This window comes from Acanthochromis polyacanthus, chromosome 24 (assembly GCF_021347895.1).
Source record: "Acanthochromis polyacanthus isolate Apoly-LR-REF ecotype Palm Island chromosome 24, KAUST_Apoly_ChrSc, whole genome shotgun sequence".
NCBI classification, from domain to species: domain Eukaryota; kingdom Metazoa; phylum Chordata; class Actinopteri; family Pomacentridae; genus Acanthochromis; species Acanthochromis polyacanthus.
In genome coordinates this window covers 4,196,240-4,217,906 of record NC_067136.1, presented here as the reverse complement: position 1 = coordinate 4,217,906, position 21,667 = coordinate 4,196,240, and the positions used below count along the sequence as shown (strand labels likewise).

At 40.6% G+C, this 21,667-nt stretch overlaps 1 protein-coding gene across 1 annotated transcript in view; it reads left to right on the top strand.

Moving 5' to 3' along the window:
• Positions 1–7,679: 7,679 nt before the first annotated feature.
• LOC110969302 (Fc receptor-like protein 5) overlaps positions 7,680–21,667 on the top strand; it is a 38,696-nt gene continuing 24,708 nt past the window's right edge. Inside the window, exon 1 of the mRNA XM_051944724.1 lies at positions 7,680–7,882. The gene's annotated coding sequence lies outside the window, so the exon portion shown is untranslated. The remainder of the gene's footprint in view (positions 7,883–21,667) is intronic.

Below are 21,667 nucleotides of genomic sequence, written 5' to 3'. Positions count from 1 at the left end.
TGCAAAAAGGATGGAAATGGCTGTAGTGAATACTTTCTTCCAGAAGAGGCAGGAACATAGGATGACCTATAAGAGTGGAGGTAGGAGCACACAGGTAGACTACATCTTGTGTAGACGGTGTAATCTGAAGGAGATCAGTGACTGCAAAGTAGTGGTAGGTGAGAGTGTAGCCAGACAGCATAGGATGGTGGTGTGTAGGATGACCCTGGTGGTGAAGAAGATGAAGAGGGCAAAGGCAGAGCAGAGGACCAAATGGTGGAAGCTGAAAAAGGAAGAGTGTTGTATGACTTTCAGGAAAGAGTTGAGACAGGCTTTGGATGGTCAGGAGGTGCTTCCAGATGACTGGACAACTACAGCAAATTTGATCAGGGAGACAGCTCGGAGAGTACTTGGTGTGTCATCTGGAAGGAAAGGAGATAAGGAGACTTGGTGGTGGAATGAGGAGGTGCAGGAGTGGATCCAGAGAAAGAGGTTAGCTAAGAAGAAATGGGACACTGAGAGGACTGAAGAGAGTAGACAGGAGTACAGGGAGATGCAGCGTAAGGTGAAAGTAGAGATGGCAAAGGCCAAACAAGGGGCTTACGATGACTTGTATGCTAGGTTGGACAGTAAGGAGGGAGAGACTGATCTGTACAGGTTGGCAAGGCAGAGAGACAGAGATGGGAAGGACATGCAGCAGGTTAGGGTGATAAAGGATAAGGATGGAAGTGTGTTGACAGGTGCCAATAGTGTGATGGGAAGATGGAAAGAGTACTTTGAAGAGTTGATGAACGAGGAAAATTAGAGAGAACGAAGAGTAGAAGAGGTGACTGTTGTGGACCAGGAAGTAGCAAAGATTAGTAAGGATGAAGTGAGGAGGGCATTGAAGAGGATGAAGAGTGGAAAGGCACTTGGTCCTGATGATATACCTGTGGAGGTATGGAAGTGTCTCGGAGAGGTAGCAGTAGAGTTTCTGACTGGGTTGTTCAACAGGATCTTAGATAGTGAGAAGATGCCCGAGGAATGGAGGAGAAGTGTGCTGGTGCCCATCTTCAAGAACAAGGGAGATGTGAAGAGTTGTGGCAACTACAGAGGAATAAAGCTGATGAGCCACACGATGAAGCTATGGGAAAGAGTAGTTGAAGCTAGACTAAGGGCAGAGGTGAACATCTGTGAGCAGCAGTATGGTTTCATGCCAAGAAAGAGTACAACAGATGCAATATTTGCTTTGAGGATGTTGATAGAGAAGTACAGAGAAGGTCAGAAGGAGCTGCATTGTGTCTTTGTAGATCTGGAGAAAGCTTATGACAGGGTGCCCAGAGAGGAACTGTGGTTTTGTATGAGGAAGTCTGGAGTGGCAGAGAAGTATGTTAGAGTGGTGCAGGACATGTATGAGGACTGTAAGACAGTGGTGAGGTGTGCTGTAGGAGTAACAGAGGAGTTCAAGGTGGAGGTGGGACTACATCAGGGATCAGCTCTGAGCCCCTTCTTGTTTGCTATGGTGATGGACAGGATGACAGACGAGGTTAGACAGGAGTCTCCATGGACTATGATGTTTGCAGATGACATTGTGATCTGTAGCGAGAGCAGGGAACAGGTGGAGGAGAAGCTAGAGGCGTGGAGGTTTGCCCTGGAAAGGAGAGGAATGAAGGTTAGCCACAGCAAGACGGAGTATCTGTGTGTGAATGAGAGGGACCCAAGTGGAAGAGTGAGGTTACAGGGAGAAGAGATCAAGAAGGTGGAGGATTTTAAGTACTTAGGGTCAACAGTCCAGAGCAATGGAGAGTGTGGAAAAGAGGTGAAGAAGCGTGTACAGGCAGGCTGGAAGGGCTGGAGAAAAGTGTCAGGTGTGATAGAAGAGTTTCAGCTAAAATGAAAGGAAAAGTTTACAAAACTGTGGTGAGACCAGCCATGTTGTTTGGTCTGGAGACAGTGTCCCTGAGGAAAAGACAGGAGGCAGAGCTGGAGGTAGCAGAAGTGAAGATGCTGAGGTTCTCTTTGGGAGTGACCAGGATGGATAGGATCAGGAATGAGAACATCAGAGGGACAGCACATGTTAGAGGCTTTGAAGATAAAGTCAGAGAGGCCAGACTGAGATGGTTCAGACATGTCCAGAGGAGAGAGAGTGAATATATTGGTAGAAGGATGCTGAGTTTCCCACTGCCAGGCAGGAGGCCTAGAGGAAGACCAAAGAGGAGGTTTATGGATGTGGTTAAAGAGGACATGAAGGTAGTTGGTGTGAGAGAAGAGGATGCAGCAGACAGGGTTAGATGGAGGCAATTGATTCACTGTGGGGACCCCTGAAGGGAAAAGCCCAAAGGAAAAGAAGAAGAGGTCCAGGTTGTTGTGGGAACTCTGCCAGATGATGAACCTCCTCCATGTAGAAGGTCTATTTGCTATCAGTCTCACTATGGTGGTCAAAGTGGTCTTGGATCAGTCTGAGGACATCAACCTCTCAGATGTTTCAGTGTTCAGGAGGATTGACTGGTGGTGGACAAGTTTATGACACTTTTATTCATTAATGTCCAGGTTTTTTGGTACTTTTATTCATTAATATCCAGGCTTTTGGTGCTTTTATTCATTAATATCTAGATTTTTGAGACTTTTGTTCATTAATATCCAGGTTTTCGGTACTTTTGTTCTCATATATCCAGGTGTTTGCTTCTTTTGCTGATGAATATCCAGGTGTTTGGTACTTCTGTACAGTCATCTGTAGTTTTTTGATTGTGTTCTACATCAGTTTCCAGGTTTTTGACCCCTTTGTGCATGGATATCCAGTTTTGTTTATTGTTTATTTCACAATGTTACATAAGTGAGTTCTCCATTTATGAGATCAATGGAGTCCTATCTAGAACATGTCAGTTCTTACATGGTGAAAATGGACACCCTGAAGAAGCTACAAGTTTATAAAGTAGGGGTCCAGCATCCCACCACCCATAAAAATTATTATTAAAAATAAAAACAATACTTTACATTGTCCAGTGTAGCTCAATACAGCTCATATGTCTGCAAGAAAAACAGTAGTACATGTACCTACATAAAACAGCACTCTTACTCATGTGGTCCTAAGGAAAAACGCAGCACTTTGTATTTCTGAACAAATTACATCCTGCACTTATGAAACTGACCCATGCATAGAGAGAAAGTGGTAATCCTTGGAAACACTGGACCACAATTTCAATCAAATAAGTAATTCTCTAAAAATCGACCCTTTAGTTTTCTTTTAATTATCGATAATGTAGTAGATAATTTTAAATTATTCTCCAGCCATAAATATGGACCTTTACAGCTTATAGTAAAGCGAGTACCTTTTAAATTCCTATATGTCCCTTTTAAAGATGACTTATTTTGAGTTTGATGATGAGAAGGTACCTGTAGTGGAATGAGTTCACACAGTCTGATATTTAACCTGCTAACAACCTTAAACATTGTACAGGCGTTATGATAAAAATTTATTTCAGGGAGTTTTAGAAGACCCTATCTATGGAAAAGAGCATTTGTTGGAGTATTCTACCCTGCCCATGGCTTTCTGCTGTAATGTCAGACGTTCAGCTGTGTGAGTGGTGTACGTGTTATTCCATATTATGTTACAGTAATTCAAATGGGGCTCAGAGATCTGTACAATGCCAGGAGCGTTTCAAGAGATAGCAATTGTCTTACTTTGAAAAAGAGTCCTACAGTTTTTTCACAATCTCGTCAATGTGTTTTTTACAATTTAGAAATTGATCTATATAAACTCCTAAGAATTTTGTAAACTTTTTTTTAACAATTTGCCATCCAAGATGATCTTAATATTTGGATCACAATACTAACGATGGCTTGAACGGAAAACAATATAGAAGGTCTTATTAATATTTAATGATAGTTTGTTGTACTTAAACAACAGTTGTGTGACAGTTTCCTGCATGAACTTGCAGACTGTTGAAGCCACCGATGCAACACTGACCTCAGACAGAGATCTCCAGCAGACATCGGCCTATGATGCACTAGCAGCGAGTCTTCCTGTTTCTGTGGAACTGATCTCAACCTTTTTTTGTTCTTCACACCACAGCAGACCTTTTCAAGCAACCTGGTCTTTGCCCCGGTGGTTAGAGGCGTTGCTGCCTCTGAGATTAAAAATAAATATGTATTTTTTTACACCTAGTGATGGAAACTTCCCGTCACTGAGCCTGTTTCCTGGAGGCCACAGCACAGGTACCAAATCTGAAAATCTATGGGTCATTGATACTTTTGTGCAATATTTTCTACTTTTTTAATCATTTTTGTGCATTAATACCCAAGTTGTTGACATTTCTTTACATTAATATCCAGGTTTATGATTGTTTTCTCCATCAATATCAAAGTTTTTGACACTTTACTATATTAATATCAAAGTTTTTGACGCTTTACTACATTAATATCCAGGTTTTTGACGCTTTACTACATTAATATCAAAGTTTTTGACGCTTTACTACATTAATATCCAGGTTTTTGATGCTTTTCTACATTAATATCCGGGTTTGTTCAGACTTTATGCATTAACGTATATATTTTTCACACTTTGGTCATCACCATCCAGCTTTCATGCCTTGATTTCCTGGTTAATGAAACTTTCGTGTCGTAGTCTTCGGGTCTGTTCCATGTGTGGTTACCACTACTTCTTGTTAGGGTCCGAGCACCAGTGGTGCCTATAGGACCCTATTAAAAACCCTAGGTTTTTTTTACCATATCAAAAATTGCACTTTTGGCCGACACACATCAGGTGCTGTGTAAATGCCCTGAACATGCTCCAATCTGCCTGAAACGTCACATGTATGATCGGAGTCCTGTCCTGATCACATCCATATGATGAAATACAGTCACAGTCAGAGCGCCACCTGCTAGCAACAGGAAATGTCATTTTTTGTACTTTGTTGTACTATTCTTAGCCTGTTGCTCATATTCACCTCAAATGTGGTGACAAAAGCCTGAACATGTTGATGATGATTCACAGTGAAAATGGTGACGTGTCGTCAAAAGGCGTGTCTGTGGCGGCACGGCGAATTTCAATGCCTCGCCATGACTACTAAAATGTTTATATCTCAGCAAATCCTCATCCTATCTGCCCCAAACTTCATGTGCTGGACACCAGGCCCAGTGTGAGGACATCCACACTCAAAAATTTAGAAAAAGTCATAGCGCCACCTATTGGTAACAAGAAGTTTAGACATTACAGTTGCAGGCAGCATTGCTCCAAACTTTGTCATATCATTCTGGAAATTGCTCAGCTCAATCTTCAACCCTTGACAATGCCACACTGTGAAGATTTTGACTTTTGATACAATGCTGTTGCCATGGTAACACGTTGTTGCCGTGACAAACAAAGCATCTTTTGACAGTTGAAGAATGCTCATAACCTCACCAAAATTACCACACACATCACAGACGACTAAAGGAACGACGCCGTATGAATCTCGGCACTGCACATGCTATAGCGCCCCCTACAGCCGTTTTAACACACAGCCCCTGAAGTGTGTTTCACTTATGTCCACAAAATTTGTGAGGCCTATAGAGCACATCAGGACGCACAAAAAAAGCCTCTTGGAGCCATGCCCTAAACCCAACAGGAAGTCGGCCATCTTGGATTAATTGTGAGATTTTTGATGATTTTTCTCATTTTTGAGAGCAAACTCCTCCTAGGGGATAATTCCAGGAGACCTGAAATTTTGTCAGTCCACACAGCAGGACTTGGTGATGAAAAGTTATCAAAAGTTTAACCAGAAGCCAAATGGCGTGGCCATGGCAACCATCAGAGTTTTGATGCTTCGCCATGATACATCAGCTGCTGTATAACTCTCCTCTGCATGCACCAATCTGCCTCAAACTTTACATATGTAATCACACTCCAATCCTGATCACATCCATAGGCCAACATGCACTCTCAGTCGCAGCGCCACCTGGTGGATGGGCAGGAAATGCTGTATAACTCATCTGAACATGCTCCAATCTGGCTGAAATTTTACATGTGTGATCAGAGGCCAACCCTCATCACCTCCACAGGTCGACATACACACTCGGTCGCAGTGCCACCTGGTGGACATGCGTGGATTCGCTGACCAGCAAGGATGCGAGGACCCGTCCATCGCTGCTTGCAGCTTTAATTTTATTTTGAAGTCTCTGACCATGGGTGTGTCTCTGGACTTCCTTCTTGTTGTGACTGATTGGTCGTCTGATTAGTTCCATTTGGTTCTGGTTGGTCCTGCCTCGTTCTTCCTCCTGTTCCTCTGCTTCTTTTGGTTCCCCTTGGATTTCTGGGTGTTTTGGGTTTTCCCTGGATCACCAGTTGTCTTCTGTCTCCCACTCTGCCCGACTTTGTTGTAAGTTTCTGTTAAAGTTAGTTTTATTACCTGCTAGTTTGCTGTATTTGCCTTGAGGTGCGTTTCCCTGACGCTAATTAACGCATTAAGATCCACTTTTTAGATACTTTTGTTCATTAATATCCAGGTTTTTGATAGTTTTGTTTATAAATATTCAGGTTTTTGAGACTTTGGTCATTAACGTTCAGGTTTTGAGACTTTGTTAATATCAATAATTTTGACATTTTTGTTAAAAGCCAGGGTTTTGAGACTTTTGTTCATTAATATCCAGGTTATTGTGTCACACCCCCTCCCACTCCTGTGTTCTGGCTCGTCAAGCCAAAGACAAGCGGCTGTACTTCCTGCACAGCCGGTGCGAGTCTCAATCAGCGGCTGATAAAAGCCTGGCTCTGCCACGACTCAGACGCTGGATCGTTGCCTCATGCTGGATTCTCGCCGTTCACCGCCATACACACATCACTACCAGGACTCAGCCTTCTCTGGATTACACGACCGGCTCTGTCTTCCCTCCTCCATCTGCTCCTGAACTGTCTGCCCCTCGACCATCGCCACCACCCCACCTCTGGCTCCCCCAGCTCCGCTCCCCACCTCGCCTCCCAATCCTGGGACATGCAGTGAGTCACCTTCCCGGTTAGTTCAGTTTATGTTTAGCTTTTACCTCGGCCGTCAGGTCCGCCCTTAGTTTAGTTCAGTTTAGTTTCCCCGTTATATTTTTTCCCCTGCTTCCCGGATTGAAAGCCTTCTGTTTATTATGTAATTATATTTATTGAATCATTCTTAATTTCACCTGCTTGTCTGTGCCTGCTGCTTGGGTTCACTCGTGGTTTATGACATATTGATGCTTTTGTTCATACATGTCCAGGTTTTTGACGCTTTTGTTTGTAAATATTCAGGTTTTTAAGACTTTGATCACTAATATTCAGGTTTTTTCGACTTTTGTTCTTAAATATTCAGGTTTTTGAGACTTTGATCACTAACATTCAGATTTTTTAGACTTTTGTTCATTCATGTCCAGATTTTTTGACATTTTTTTTGATTAATATCAAAGTTTTTTAGACTTTTGCTCATAAATATCCAGATTTTTGGGACTTTTTTCATTAATATTCAGGTTCTTGAGATTTTGTTTGTTAATATCAAAGCTTTGACGTTTATGTTGGTTAATATCCAAGTTTTTGACACTTTTGTTGATTAATATGTCAATTTTAAACACTTGTTTTTGTCCATTTCCAGGTCAATCACAGAATCCATCCAAGATCTTCTCATGAAGTCGGATTCTTTGTCTGAAACAGTTTCCTGAAGCTTCTCCGTCTGTTCTTTCAACATGAGGTGGTAAAAGGTTGACCTTCCAAACAGGAAGTGAGCTCCGTCTGGTTGTTCCCACTTCTCTTGTACAGGTGTTTGTCCAGAGATGTGTTTCTAGAGATGAATGTAGAGCGTTGGGCCAGATGCAGTCTTGTTTGTGCTCAGCTCGCTGTGCTAACGCCTCCTTCCTCCTCGTGGTTTTAACAGGATGTTTTCAGCCAGCAGTCGGTCAGTGAAGCTCCTGAAGATGGTTCAGCTCCTGCTCTGTAAGTTCATCTCAACCTTAACCTCCTCTTTTATCTTCTTCTCAGGATTAGCTGACAGGACTCTGACTCTTCTGTCTCTTCAGATCCTGGGTTTTGACACCTTTCTGCTGTCATTCACCACTTTGTTCTAATTTACGGGTTTTTTTGACATAGTTGTGTGGTGGCATCGTTGTGCTTTTACTTCCTGAGTTTAGACTCGTTTTTCAGTCAAACTTGAGGTTTCTGACAGTTTAATTTACATGTTTTTGATACTTGTGTGTGGTAATAGCTTATTTTTGATGGTTTTATGTCTACAACTTCAAGTCTTCAATCCTTTTGTCGTCTAATTTACAGGTTTTTGACACTTTTGTGCATTAATACCATAATTTTTGTTAAGACTTCACCGGTAAGACTCTAGATGACTGCATGCCTGCTTGTAAACATGAGAAATGACTGATTACAGTTGACATTATTACAGAACACAGCTAAAATGTATTATAAAAATGGGAGAGTGACAACATTCCCCCTCGATGAAGAGTATGGTTTTATTTTATGAATGGGAGGGGGGAGGTGGGGTGTGGGGAAACCGAGAACGGTGTGAGGGGATGGAAGGGGGGTTTACGGTCACCAAGGGTTTGACTACTTGTCTTACAGTTGGGAGTATCTTTATTTTGTTGTTAATGGCTGAACAGTGCTGTGAACAAATTCTGAAATATTTAACATAGGAAGGGACTCAGGAGAACATAGAATGCATGACTTTGACATGGATCTGGATCCTCAGAGCCACCTGTTGAGCAACATCAATCATAATTGTAAATATTATACTACAGATGAATTCAGCTCTGATAGGTATTCAGGAGACGGTGTGTCCTTAACTCATTTTAATGTCAGAAGCCAATATGCAAATTTCAATAAAATTAAAGATTGTTTAAACTCACTTAATTATCGATTTGAAGTGGTAGCTGTCTCTGAAACTTGGCTTAGTGAGGACCGAGGAGTAGATTTTGTACTAGAAGGGTATGATTTGTACTCCACAAATCGACCTGGAAATGGTGCTGGGGGTGGAGTCATGCTGTTTGTTGGTAGCAATATGAACTGTAGAATTATTGAATCAATGTCTGCAGCCATAGATGGATCATGGAAAGTGTTGCAGTTGAAATTGAAATGCAGAAGAGCAGAAATGTGATCGCTGCATGCATTTACAGAGCACATGACTCAAAAGGGCAGGATTTTCAGGAGCATTTTGAAAAGCTATTAGATAGCCAAAAAAAACAACAGAACTCTGTTAATTGGTGGGGATTTTAATATAAATTTTAGGAACCCATTTAATAGCAGCGCTGCATCTGATTTCTTAGACTCACTATCTATGCCATCCCTTCACTCATTAATTGTACATCCGAGTAGATGTTCGGGAGCATCTGCTACTTTAATAGATATTATTACTAATGAGACAGAGAATATAGTCCAAAGCGGTCTGATAGTAAATGACCTCAGCGATCACCTTCCTGTTTTCACCATCTGTAATTTGCAGCCTATAAAACATGTGAGACTAAATCAGACCACATACTTCAGAGTCAGATCAGAGAAATCTATCCATAAATTCAGAAGTGAACTTCTGAAGCAAGACTGGGCTGAAGTATATGTTTCTGATGTTAACCCTTTAAGCTTCAGTCATTTCCAGCCGTTTTCAGTACAAAAAAATCGCTAATATTCTATTTTTAAATTAAAAAAATTACGAAAAATACAGGGAATATTGGACGGGCATCACGAGGTGCATTTCCTTGAAAATGACCGATTCGGGGATTTTATACCGACTTCAGGACATGTTTTGGATAAAATAGTTTCCTGGCTTGTGTCGTCTGGATGTAAAAGGTTGGATTATGGCCGTTTTTTGTGGAATCTTTTTTTTTGTGTATAATAATAAACCCGGAAATGTGAGTCGTGCTGTGTGCGTTGAAGCCGTGTATAGAGAACGGATGGATGGATATTCGTTTGTGTCGGACAAAAGTGTTTTTCTCACCCGCTGTGGTAATCACATCTGAAAGTGGTTTATACCGGCGGATTCATGAGAATCTAAGCTTTCCATCGGCGTATAGTGTTTGTATAATCGTGTTTGCAGCCTTCGGACATTCCTGAAATTCCTATGCAAATTAGTAGGTGTACCGCCGGCGGTACACTGAAGCTTAAAGGGTTTTAATCAAGCTTATGAGTCATTTTTAAATACCTATTTATCATTATATAATAAACTCTGTCCATTAACACTTCTTAAAAACAGAAAACACAAAAAGCCTTGGATTACAACAGGAATCATAAGAGCATGTCAAAAGAAAAATAGATTGTATAAAAATTATATTAAAAAACAGACACTTGATCGTGAGAAAGAATACAAAATATATAAAAACAAATTAACAACTATTATAAGGAAAGCTGAGAAAGATTATCACAACAGAAAACAGAGAAAATCATGGGAACATGAGGGCAACATGGAATGTATTGAATAAAGCAATATGGCCAAATTCAAAGCAAAATCAGCTGCCAGACTGTTTCATTGAGAAGGATGTTTTGCTGAATAACAGCAAATCTATTGCAAATGAATTCAATTTATTTCTTACTAACATTGGAGCTACTATTGCAAACTCAATGACTTCAACCAATAATAACATGTTTGAAATGGGAAGTAGAATAATGCAATCAGTTTTTCTTGGTGATATAAATGAACACGAAATTTTAGCTATTGTAATGAAAAGCAAGAATAAAACCTCCACAGACAGCAATGATCTTGATATGACAATTATCAGAAGAACCATTGACTGCATTCTGAAACCATTTACTTTCATTTGCAACTTGTCTATAAAAACCGGTATCTTTCCACAGCAAATGAAAGTTGCAAAAGTAATTCCCATTTTTAAAAGTGGGGATAAACATAAATTAAACAAGTACAGACCAGTGTCACTGCTTTCTCAGTTTTCAAAAATCCTTGAGAAATGGTTCACTCAGAAACTAACATTATTTTTAGAGAAACATAAACTAATTAGTGAAAATCAATATGGCTTTAGAGCACAAAGATCCACAAGTTAAGCTCTCATTGAACTAATTGAAAATATTACGGCTGCAACTGACAGATATGAGTATACAATAGGAGTGTTTATAGACTTACGCAAAGCATTTGATACAATAAATCATAAATTACTTTTAACCAAACTATTCAACTACGGCATTAGAGGCATCGCATATCATTGGCTTGAGAGTTACATCACAAATCATCAACAGTATGTACATTTTAAAGGAGAAAATTCAGTTCATAGGAAGGTATTATATGGAGTTCCACAAGGGTCGGTTCTTGGGCCTTTGCTTTTTATTTTGTATATCAGTGATATTTGTGAGACCTCCAAAATGTTAAATTTTCTGTTATTTGCGGATGATACTAGTTTGTTTTGCACAGGAAATGATTTGCAGGAGTTAATAGGAAGAATAGAAAAAGAAATGTCCACAGTAAGCAAATGGCTTTATGAAAATAACTTAGCGTTAAACTGGGACAAAACAAATTATGATTTTTGGAAATTTATGTAAAGATGACTCTGGAAAATTATTGATGATGCTGTTGTAAAAAGAGTTAATGAAACAAAATTCTTAGGTGTTATTTTAGATGAAAAACTCAATTGGAAAGCTCACGTAGACGACATAAAAAAGAAAATTAGCCAGAGTATCGGTATTTTAAACAAAGTCAAAGACATTTTTGATTGTAACTCTCTGCAAATGCTGTACAGCTCAATGATTCTTCCATACTTCAGTTATTGTGCTGAGGTTTTTGGAAATACATGCAATGTCACTATTGAGCCCCTGGTTTGTCTGCAAAAAAGAGCAATTCGGATAATTAATGAAAAGAGCTACAGAGAGCACACTAACAGTTTGTTCATTGCCTCGAGACAACTTAAATTTAAAGATTTAGTTGACTTAAAAATTTTACTTGTGATGTGGAAAGCAAAACAAAAAATGTTGCCTGCTTCCATCCAAAATGTATTTAATTTTGTTTCTCAGGATGGATATCACAGAAGAAAATATAATTTTCAGACTGCGTCTTGGAGGACAGTACAGAAACGAATGTGTGTGTCCATTTATGGAGTTGAAGTTTGGAACTCTTTGAGAAATGAACTTAAAAGCTGTGCAAGTGTCTACAAATTCAAAAAAATGTTTAAAGATAAAATAATGTCAGAATATAGAGAAAATGATGATTTTGGAATGTGAAACTCCCAATAAGTAAGACATATAAATATATGTATTTTGTTTGTGACTATGTTTGCCTCACTTGTGTTGACCTGGTGAGGAGTGGGGTTTGAAAGGTTGCTTATTGTTATTCGTTTTTTTTTTTTTAATGAAACACAGGGGACAGCGTTTACAAGATTTATCTTCTTGCTGTTCCTTGTTTGTGTCATTTGTATGTGTATTTTAAATAGTTAATATTGACCAGTCTGTCGTATATAACGGACACTAAACTTTTCGTAAAAGGTGCAGATTCAGAAGGGCGTCCACGGCATTCAGGTCAGGAGCCCCAGGAAGTTTGGTAGCTGAGTCTGACTGGTAGGCATCTAAAAAAGTGGGTGTTTGGCAGGCCAAACTTTTTAGAGAGTTGTACAAATGAGCCAAAGCTGTTGTCTATAAAAAGGTCCTCAAAACATTTGATGTCCCTTTTGTGCCAATCTTGAAGTGTAGAATCAAATAGACAGGGCTGAAAAAGATGACTGGACAGGATAGGACTCAGGAGAGAGAAACCACAGACCAAAACATTTCCTGAGCTGGGCCACACTCTTAGACCACTGGGTTATCCACCGGTTTGTTTGAGGGGAGGAACATCCAAGCTGATGTTCCTACAGGGTTCAACTCCATCGCCACCCATCTCTGACACTCAGGCTGGTTGTGAAAGTAGTACCAGAATGTGAGACAACATACATTTGCCACCCAGTAATAAAAATGGACATTAGGCAGCACCATGCCTCCGTTATTTTTAGATTTTTGAACCTGGGCTTTACATAATTCAGGGCGTTTCCCCTTCCAACTATAAGACAATATGACCAAGTCCAGAGAGTTAGAGAAGGTTTTAGGAAAAAAGTAGGTATAGTTTGAAACCGATCTAGAAATTTGAGGAGGACATTCATTTTGAATGAATGTGACCTACCAAAGTTGTAGATAAGGGTGACCACTGCACTGTCCCACATGGTTAACAGGGTGTCAAAATATTCTTTAGAGTTCACTTATGTTTTCTTGTAACTGTAATGCTGAGGTAGGTAAACTGTTTTTTGCAATCATAAAAGAATGGTTACTGCGTTCTAATGTAAGCGCTCCTTCATTCACAGGGAAAAGTTCACTGTTATGGAACTTTAGCTTATATCCAGAGAATTGGCCAAACTGGGTGAGTATTTGGAGTAGTGAGCTTTTAGGGTTTGACACAAAAAGTAAAAGATCGTCTGCATAGAGAGAGACTTTGTGTTCAACTCCATTCTTCTGACGTCCTTACAGCTGGTGGCTCTATGGCTGATCACAAAGCAGAGGGCTCAGAGGACACTTTGATGTGTTCCCCTTTCCAGACTGAAAGAGTTTGTTATGAGGAGTAGTGGTTGGGGAACCCAAGCGTAGACACAAGACAGGCAACAGGTGTGATGGAGAAGGGGGTTTTATTCACAGGGATTTAAAAAAAAAACAAAAAACTACAAACCAAGATGGCTACAACAACAGGAAACTGAACTGAACACTCGGTTCCAAATACTCACAGCAACTACTAGTGGCTGGAAACTAAAACTACTACAAAGTCACCCCAAACAATCTCTACTCTCAGTAGGCAACACTTAGGCACTATAAAACAACCAATTTACTATAACCCCGAGGTTCAAGGAATGCTACGACTAACGAATACTCCTGAACGCTGCTCTGTACGGGAGCAGGAACTACGGTCGGCTGAGAGGTACTCACACACTGGGGAGTTGTCTCCCAGGAGAGCAGACAGGCTGGGGTGAGTCCAAAAACCACTGAAGCACAATGAAGTCCAGGAGGGGGAGGGGGTGGGGGGTGGGGGGGGGCTGAAAAGTCCAAGGCTGACAAGGTCCAGAAGGGAGTGGGTTTGTTGCGCAGCATGTGGGTAAGTCCAACAATGCTCCAGCAACAACTGAGGGGGGGCAGAGGGCTTTTATGGCAGAGGAGGGAGCAGGTGAGTGGAGTTCACTGATTAACTGCAGCTGAAGACAATAAGTAATCAGCCAGCAGCCAGAGGGCGAGCGATTGGGAGAGAGATAGAGAAGGAGAGGACAGCAGACAGAGGGACTGAAGTGGGACCATGACAGAGTTAGACTGCTGGGAGTTTGTGAGGATTGAAGGGTGCTGCTATAACAGTTTTATCTACGTAATAAAGTTTGGTCCAAAGTCACATTATTCTGAGACTTAAAATAAGTACCCCCATTCCACCCAATCAAAGGCCTTCTCTGCATCCAGAGAGAGAATGCACTCTGGATCTGGATCTGAAGGTGAATATATGATATCACATAGACAACACGTGTTAAACTAAGAGTGGCAGTCTTTAACAAAACCAGTTTGACCTTCTGATGTGATTAATGGGCCAAAAGTTTGGCCAGAACTTTTGACATCAACATTGAGTAGAGCGATTGGCCTCTCGGTGGAGCATTCTGCTGGCTCTTTATTTTTCTTCAAAATAAGAGTGATACAGGCTTCCCTGAATGATGCTGGGAGATTACCTTGCTTAAATGAGTCAGATAGAACTGAAGATAATTTGGGTACAAGCAATGTGGAGAATATTTTTAAAGATTCTGAAGGAAATCCATCTGGTCTGGGGGACTTCCTGCTGCTGTGACTTCCTCTTTGGATATGGGATCGTCGAGTTTCATCCTTTTGAGATCTTGGGGATGTTTGAATGATTTAGGAAGTTTTTCACTGAGATATTTTCAGATGGATATTCAGAAGTATAGAGACGACAGTAGAAATCGCTGAAAGTAGTAATTTTCAAATGATCAAAAGTAAGATTGCTATCCTTTGTTTTGACTTTTGTAATCAGCTGTTTGGCTTTAAATCCTCTAAGTTGACTGGCCAACATCTTGCCAGATTTGTCACTATGAATGTAAAATAGACTCTTACTTTCGATCTGATGCGTCGAGAGAAAGTCAAATTTAGTTTGTAGCTCTACATGTTTTCTTTTTAATAAAGTTCTGGGTTTCTGTTTTGAACATATTGCAGGTTCGTTTCTCTGATCTGATTGGCAAGTTCCTGTCTTTTTTATTAGCATTTTTTTTCTCACATTTACAGAGTAAGAACTGATTTGTCCTCTGGGGGAAGCTTTCATGGCGTCCCAGACTACCAAGTTGGAGGTTTCAGATGAGGAGCTGGTTTAAAGAAAAAGATTATTTGACAAAACCACTGTCTGACAGTAGAGTCGAGTTAAATGTCCAGTGTTTTCTCACTGGAGGGATGCCAGGAAGAGTCAGAGAGATAGTGTTACAGAGGCATGATCTGATATCACTATAGTCTGACAGTCACAGGAGTTAACGGACAAGAGCAGCTGGTTATCAACCAGGAAGTAGTCAATCCTCAAAAAGGTGTGGTGGACATGAGAGAAGAAGGAGTACTCTCTGTTCTGTGGGTTTAGGCAGTGCCACACATCAGAAACACCAGAGTTGGATAGAAAATCCTGAATAAAAGCGGCAGATCTACACATTGTGTCAGGTTTAGGAGAGGAGCGGTCTAACACCGGATCCAACCAGCAGTTAAAATCTGAGCACAGCTCTGGAAAAGAAGAACTGCATTAAAAATCCCCCATTATCTGCATTAGGGGCACACACATTAGCTAGGACTACTAAAGAGTTACATAGCTTCCCTGAGACAATGACATAGCAACCGTTTGTATCTGAAGCAGCTCTGTGATGCTCAAAGGGAACGTTTTGGTCGATAAGAATTGAGACCCCCTGGACTTGGTCTGAAAAGTAGAATGAAAGTGCTGCGACAAGAGGCGTGAATTATCAGAACTACGGATGTGTGTTTCATGTAAAAAAGTAATCCATCCATCCATCCATCCATCCATCCATCCATCCATCCATCCATCCATCCATTCTCTATACACCGCTTTATCCTCACTAGGGTCATGGGGGGTGCTGGAGTCTATCCCAGCTGACTCGGGTGAAGGCAGGGGACACCCTGGACAGGTCGTAAAAAAAAGTAATGGCAGATTTATATTGCTTTATGTGTGAGAGCACGCTCCTTCTTTTAACAGGATGGGTTAGGCCTTTGACATTCCAGCTCGTAAGGTTTAAGGGACAAGCCATCGTCCCTGGGTAGATGTGCAGGTCTGTAAACAAAGATGACACTGAAGCTCCAGATGTTGGTTAAGAGGAGAGAACATACAGTAAATAACATGGGGGTCTGTGTAGGCCTCTGATCCGGCCCTGCAGAACCATCCCCATCCCCACAACAGGACAGCTGCCAGTGAACACAGCAGAAAGCTCTTCACAGCATCCATCATTCACTAGTGAACAATCTTCCTGTTCTACTAAACTCTATCTGCAGCTCCATTGTTGTTATGGACGTACACACTCCTAAAACACCATGGAACATTGGTGTAACACAACTACGTGGAACAAAAACCAGCAAAAGAAGAGTTTGTTGACGGCTTAGCAGAGCACGCTGTAAAATAAATATTAAAGTGTGACTTACAAGTCAAAATAGATTGAAACCAGCAAAGAGCAAGTCAACAGTGTCCCCTTCTCCTCTCATGAATCGGTTAGTTTACTGTTTACTGGATTATAGACGGGATGTACTCTCAGGACCACAGCTCAGGTAGCTGTGAGTCCATTAAATGAAGCAGTGAGCCGGTCCTCCTCACCTGAATGATGCTAGCCAGAGGCTGAAAACATCAACAACTGTAATAAGAACAGTCAACGGTAAGGACCAGACAGTTATTTAGGCTTGATGAGATGCGGCACGTAATCCCTTGATGTAACTCCAGGCTTCATCAGGTGAGCACAGCCACTTCTTATCCCTGTTAAGGAGCGTGATCCAGAGCCATGCAGGGCACAGTAGAGAGGGTCTGAGTCCTCGGTTGTACAGCTCTGACATAGCTTCCTTATACTGCGCTCACAGGTGTCAGACTTCAGGGCTGCAAACCTCTACGACACGGATCTGCCGGCCACGGCAGTCCAGTTTCCCTCTCTACTGGGCCTCCTGGACCAGCAGGTCTATGGTCTGGTAGTGGTGCAGGCAGAGAATGACGGGGCCGGTCTCTGACCAGGGGCAGGTCTCTGACCAGGGACCGGTCTCTGACCCAGGACCGGTCTGGCTGCTAATGAGCGGTGAGCTTCTGTCCATCTCTGGTGGTGACGGGGGCATCTCTCTCCCGAATAACTCACATAGTGGGTTGGAGAAGAATTCAGTAGATTTCTGTAGATTCGGTGAGGCCCAGGAGATGTAGGTTTTGCTGCCGGCTGCAACCCTCCAGGTCAGTGACTTTGGCCCTAAACTTAGAGTTATTTTCACTTAGCCCACTGCACAGGCTTTCTAACTCACCGACTGACTGGTTGAGGCCCTCTGAAGTGAGTCCTAAATCTTCCACAGCGGTCTGAACTAGTTCAGATTTGGTTTCCTTTGAAAGAAGTTTTGAAGTCAGCAGCTGGTTGGTTGTAAAATTGAGTGGTGTAGGAGTGAAGGAAGTGGAAAATCACCCGGAGCTCTCCCTAATTGTGACTACTCCATGCAGCTGCCAACCACAAGTCTTAATCTACATATTTTTGACATTAGTGCATTCACATTCATTTTTTTTACAGTTTTGAGTTTAATCCATGGATTTTTTTACATACATTTTTATGCTTTAACTTCCTGAGTTTTAACACATTTTTCAGAAAAACTTGAAATTTTTGACAGTTTTGTCTTTTAATTTACAGATTTTTGATACTTCTGTGCGTCAATAACCTATTTTTTTTTATCTTTTTATGTGTAAAACTTCAGGTTTTTGATACTTTTTTCCTTTAATTTACTGGTTTTTGACACTTTAGTGCATTGATATTCAGGCTTTTGACAGTTTTGTGTTATATTTTAAGTTTTTTGACCTTTTTCTGAGTTAACATCCAGGTTTTCTACATGCTCAGCTCGCTGCACTAACACCTCCTTGGTCCTTGTGGTTTTTTTAACAGGATGTTTTCAGGCGGTCAGTGAAACTCGACGATGCTTCTGCTCCTCCTTTGTAAGTAATCAGTTAATAATTCACTCAGGAACAACAGGCTGCAGGTCAAAGCAACACATGGTGGATTTAAATTGGACTTTGGTGTCGTCTGATTGTGTTTCAGTGATGATGAGATGCTGTCGGACGTCCAGTAATGGTAAGATTAACCAAACGCGGTTCACCAGACACAGTTCACCAGACGCCGTTCACCAAACAGTCCCAACGTCTCCTCCAGAGAGGCAGCATTATGTGGTTGTTGGTCAAATGGTTGAGGCGACGTTGGAGATGTGAAGGAAGCGTTTTAATGTCAGAGATGTTTGTCTTCATTATGACCCAGTTTACTGACACATTATTATACAAAGTTTCAACCAGTTTGCTTATTAATATCAAGACATTTTGTACATTCATATCCAAGTTTTTAACACTTTTGTGCAGTCATTTGCAACTTATTGCACTAATATCCACATTTTTAGTACTTTTATCAATGTTTTTTGTTTTTTGGCACTTCTGTGCATTAAAATCCAGATATTTATTCTTGTGTTTGACGAAGAACTCAAACTACTGCACAAACCAAACAGAACATTTCAGTCGTGGCCTACAGATGTTTGTTTAGAACCTCATCAGCCCACAAACCAGCTGCTAGAGTTCTCTTCCAGAAACGTTCTGAGAAAGTTCTGCAAAGTTCTACTAATGTCTTCAGCGAGACATTTTCTTTCACAATGTTATTCTTAAAGGCAGGATATCTGAAAATGTTTTGAAAAAGTTTGTTTGAACATTGTGCTCTACTGTTCTCAAAGCTGTATGTTGAACTGAGAACGTACTTTCTTTATCATGGAACATTGTATAATGTGGGAACGTTTTATGGATGCTGTGTTCCCTCCACAACCTCCCCAAAACAGCCTCAGAATGTTAGTCAGAATGTTCCACCTCTGTTGATATATGACGTTACAGGAACATTTTATTAAAATTACCTGAGGCCTTAGTAACATCTAGAAAACATTTTCTGAATGTTGTGTTGAGAACATTCTCTTTTAGTTATCATGGAATGGTGTAGGAACATTTCATAGCTATTATAATGTGTTCCCTGAAGAACATCCCCAACAACATCCTCAGAACGTTAGAGCCAGAATGTTCCACCATTAATCCATCACATTACAGGAACATTTTATTAAGAACGTATAAAAACATTTAGCCATCTGAGGCCTCAAGAACATCTGGAAAACGTTTTTTGAATGTTGTTTTGAGAATGTTCCTCCTTTGTTATCAGGGAACATTGTGAGAATGTTTTATTGAAGAACCTTCTATAATATGGAATAAGATTACTGTCAAAAGTATTCATCCACAATTCTAACCATTCGTATTCGTAATGTTAAACATTTGTATGTTAATAAAAAACTTGTACACAAAATTCTGCTGTCATATGCATGAGTTTGATAAATTAAGGGTTAGGATTGTTTTTACGAGTATGAACCTAAAAGTTGTGAGTGCAACTCTAATTTCTACGACTACGAAGTCTTCCCTGTGAGGACGAATTCAAGTTTATGGGTACGAGTAGAAAAATACTGGAATGACGTCACATAGGTCACAGGGGAAGGTAATCGAACACCGATTGCTCCAAACGCGCATGCGCCATTTATAAAGAGTAGACGCCGGGTGGACCCGGTGGACCTACCGGGGCAGGTGACGCCTCACAGGTCAAGTAAATAACACATCCAACTTCTTGTAATTTATTTATTTCATGAAACTGTACTGTTTTAATTGATATACAGTTTATGGACGAAAGACGGTACTGCTTAGCTTGCACGCTAACGAGCCGGGCCGGTGACACATTAGCCTTCTAATGCAAGGAGGCTAATGAGGAGGCTAAGGAGGCTTAATAACAAAACAAACATAATTTGAGATTATGGATCGTGGCAATTGGCGTATGAATCAGCCCATTGTACAGCCTAAATTGCTGTAAATTAAGTCCAGTTTCAGTTCTTTGCAAACTCAGACACGTGCATTAGTTTAGTTTACAATGAATCTGGCGGAGTTCGGTAAAGTTGGAAAGATATTCACAGATTCGGACTTCCGGCATCAATAACTCATGAGATATATGTTGTCAAAACATGAACGATGCCTCTTTCAAATCGTTGTAAGGTAGACAATGTGCAACAAGGCCAATTTTATCAAAAGTCGCTGTATTTCAAGCTACAGAAATAACATTGGCGTCTATGAGCAGCCGGCGGTGCAACGAGTGAACAGGGACCGTCTGCAAATAGCAAAACCGCTGCAACAGCGAAAAGAGACGCTGCACATATATTCAATAACTTCACTGTAGAGCCACCAAAATCACTGGAGCCATGAATGGGCTCTTGCTGGTCATACTACAACTCTTGCTTTGGCGCTAAATCAAAAATCTGAATTTTAAGGAATTTTTATGTTTTGTATGATTATTTTATGAGTATTAAAATGGCACTTTTCTTCATGTATGTGGTATATTTTATATAACACACAGGGAAAATGGCATAAGGGCATAGTGTACTTGCTGTGACCTGTGCTGGTCAGACCGTCAGGTTTATTACCTCCAAGTATTGTCTGTACAGTCCTTAACTAGAAAAATATTACTCTCAATTTAACATTATGGTATAAATGAATCAATTGACACTGAAACTTTGCAATAAAGTGTCTTATCGTCTTTCTTCTCAATCATCAGTACTTGAGGTGACAGTCTAAACAGTTTGTTTGGTATATTGGTGTTATCTGATACTCTCTTTGGTAAGGATGGTAAATTCCATTACTATACAGAATTATGTGTTTGGACAAACAAGTACATTATGCCCTTATGCCATTTTCCCTGTGTGTTATATAAAATATACCACATACATCAAGAAAAGTGCCATTTTAATACTCATAAAATAATCATACAAAACATAAAAATTCCTTAAAATTCAGATTTTTAATTTAGCACCAAACAAAGAGTTGTAGTATGACCAGCAGGAGACAATTGATGGCTCCAGTGATTTTGGTGACTGTACAGTGTGTAAGAGTGAAGTTACTGAATTTTAATACTCATAAAATAATCATAAAAAATCCTTAAAATTCAATTTTTCATTTAGCACCAAACAAAGAGTTGTAGTATGACCAGCCGCAGCCCATTCATGGCTCCAGTGATTTTAGTGGCTCTACAGGGTACAAGAGTAAAGTTATTGAATAAATGTGTAGTGTCTCTTTTCGCTGTTGCAGCGGTTTTGCTATTTGCAGACGGTCCCTGTTCACTCGTCGCACCGCTGGCTGCTCATAGACGCCAATGTTATTTCTGTAGCTTGAAATACAGCGACTTTTGATAAAATTGGCCTTGTAGCACATTGTCTACCTTACAACGATTTGAAAGAGGCATCGTTCATGTTTTGACAACATATATCTCATGAGTTATTGATGCCGGAAGTCCGAATCTGTGAATATCTTTCCAACTTTACCGAACTCCGCCAGATTCATTGTAAACTAAACTAATGCACGTGTCTGAGTTTGCAAAGAACTGAAACTGGACTTAATTTACAGCAATTTAGGCTGTACAATGGGCTGATTCATATGCCAATTGCCACGATTCATAATCTCAA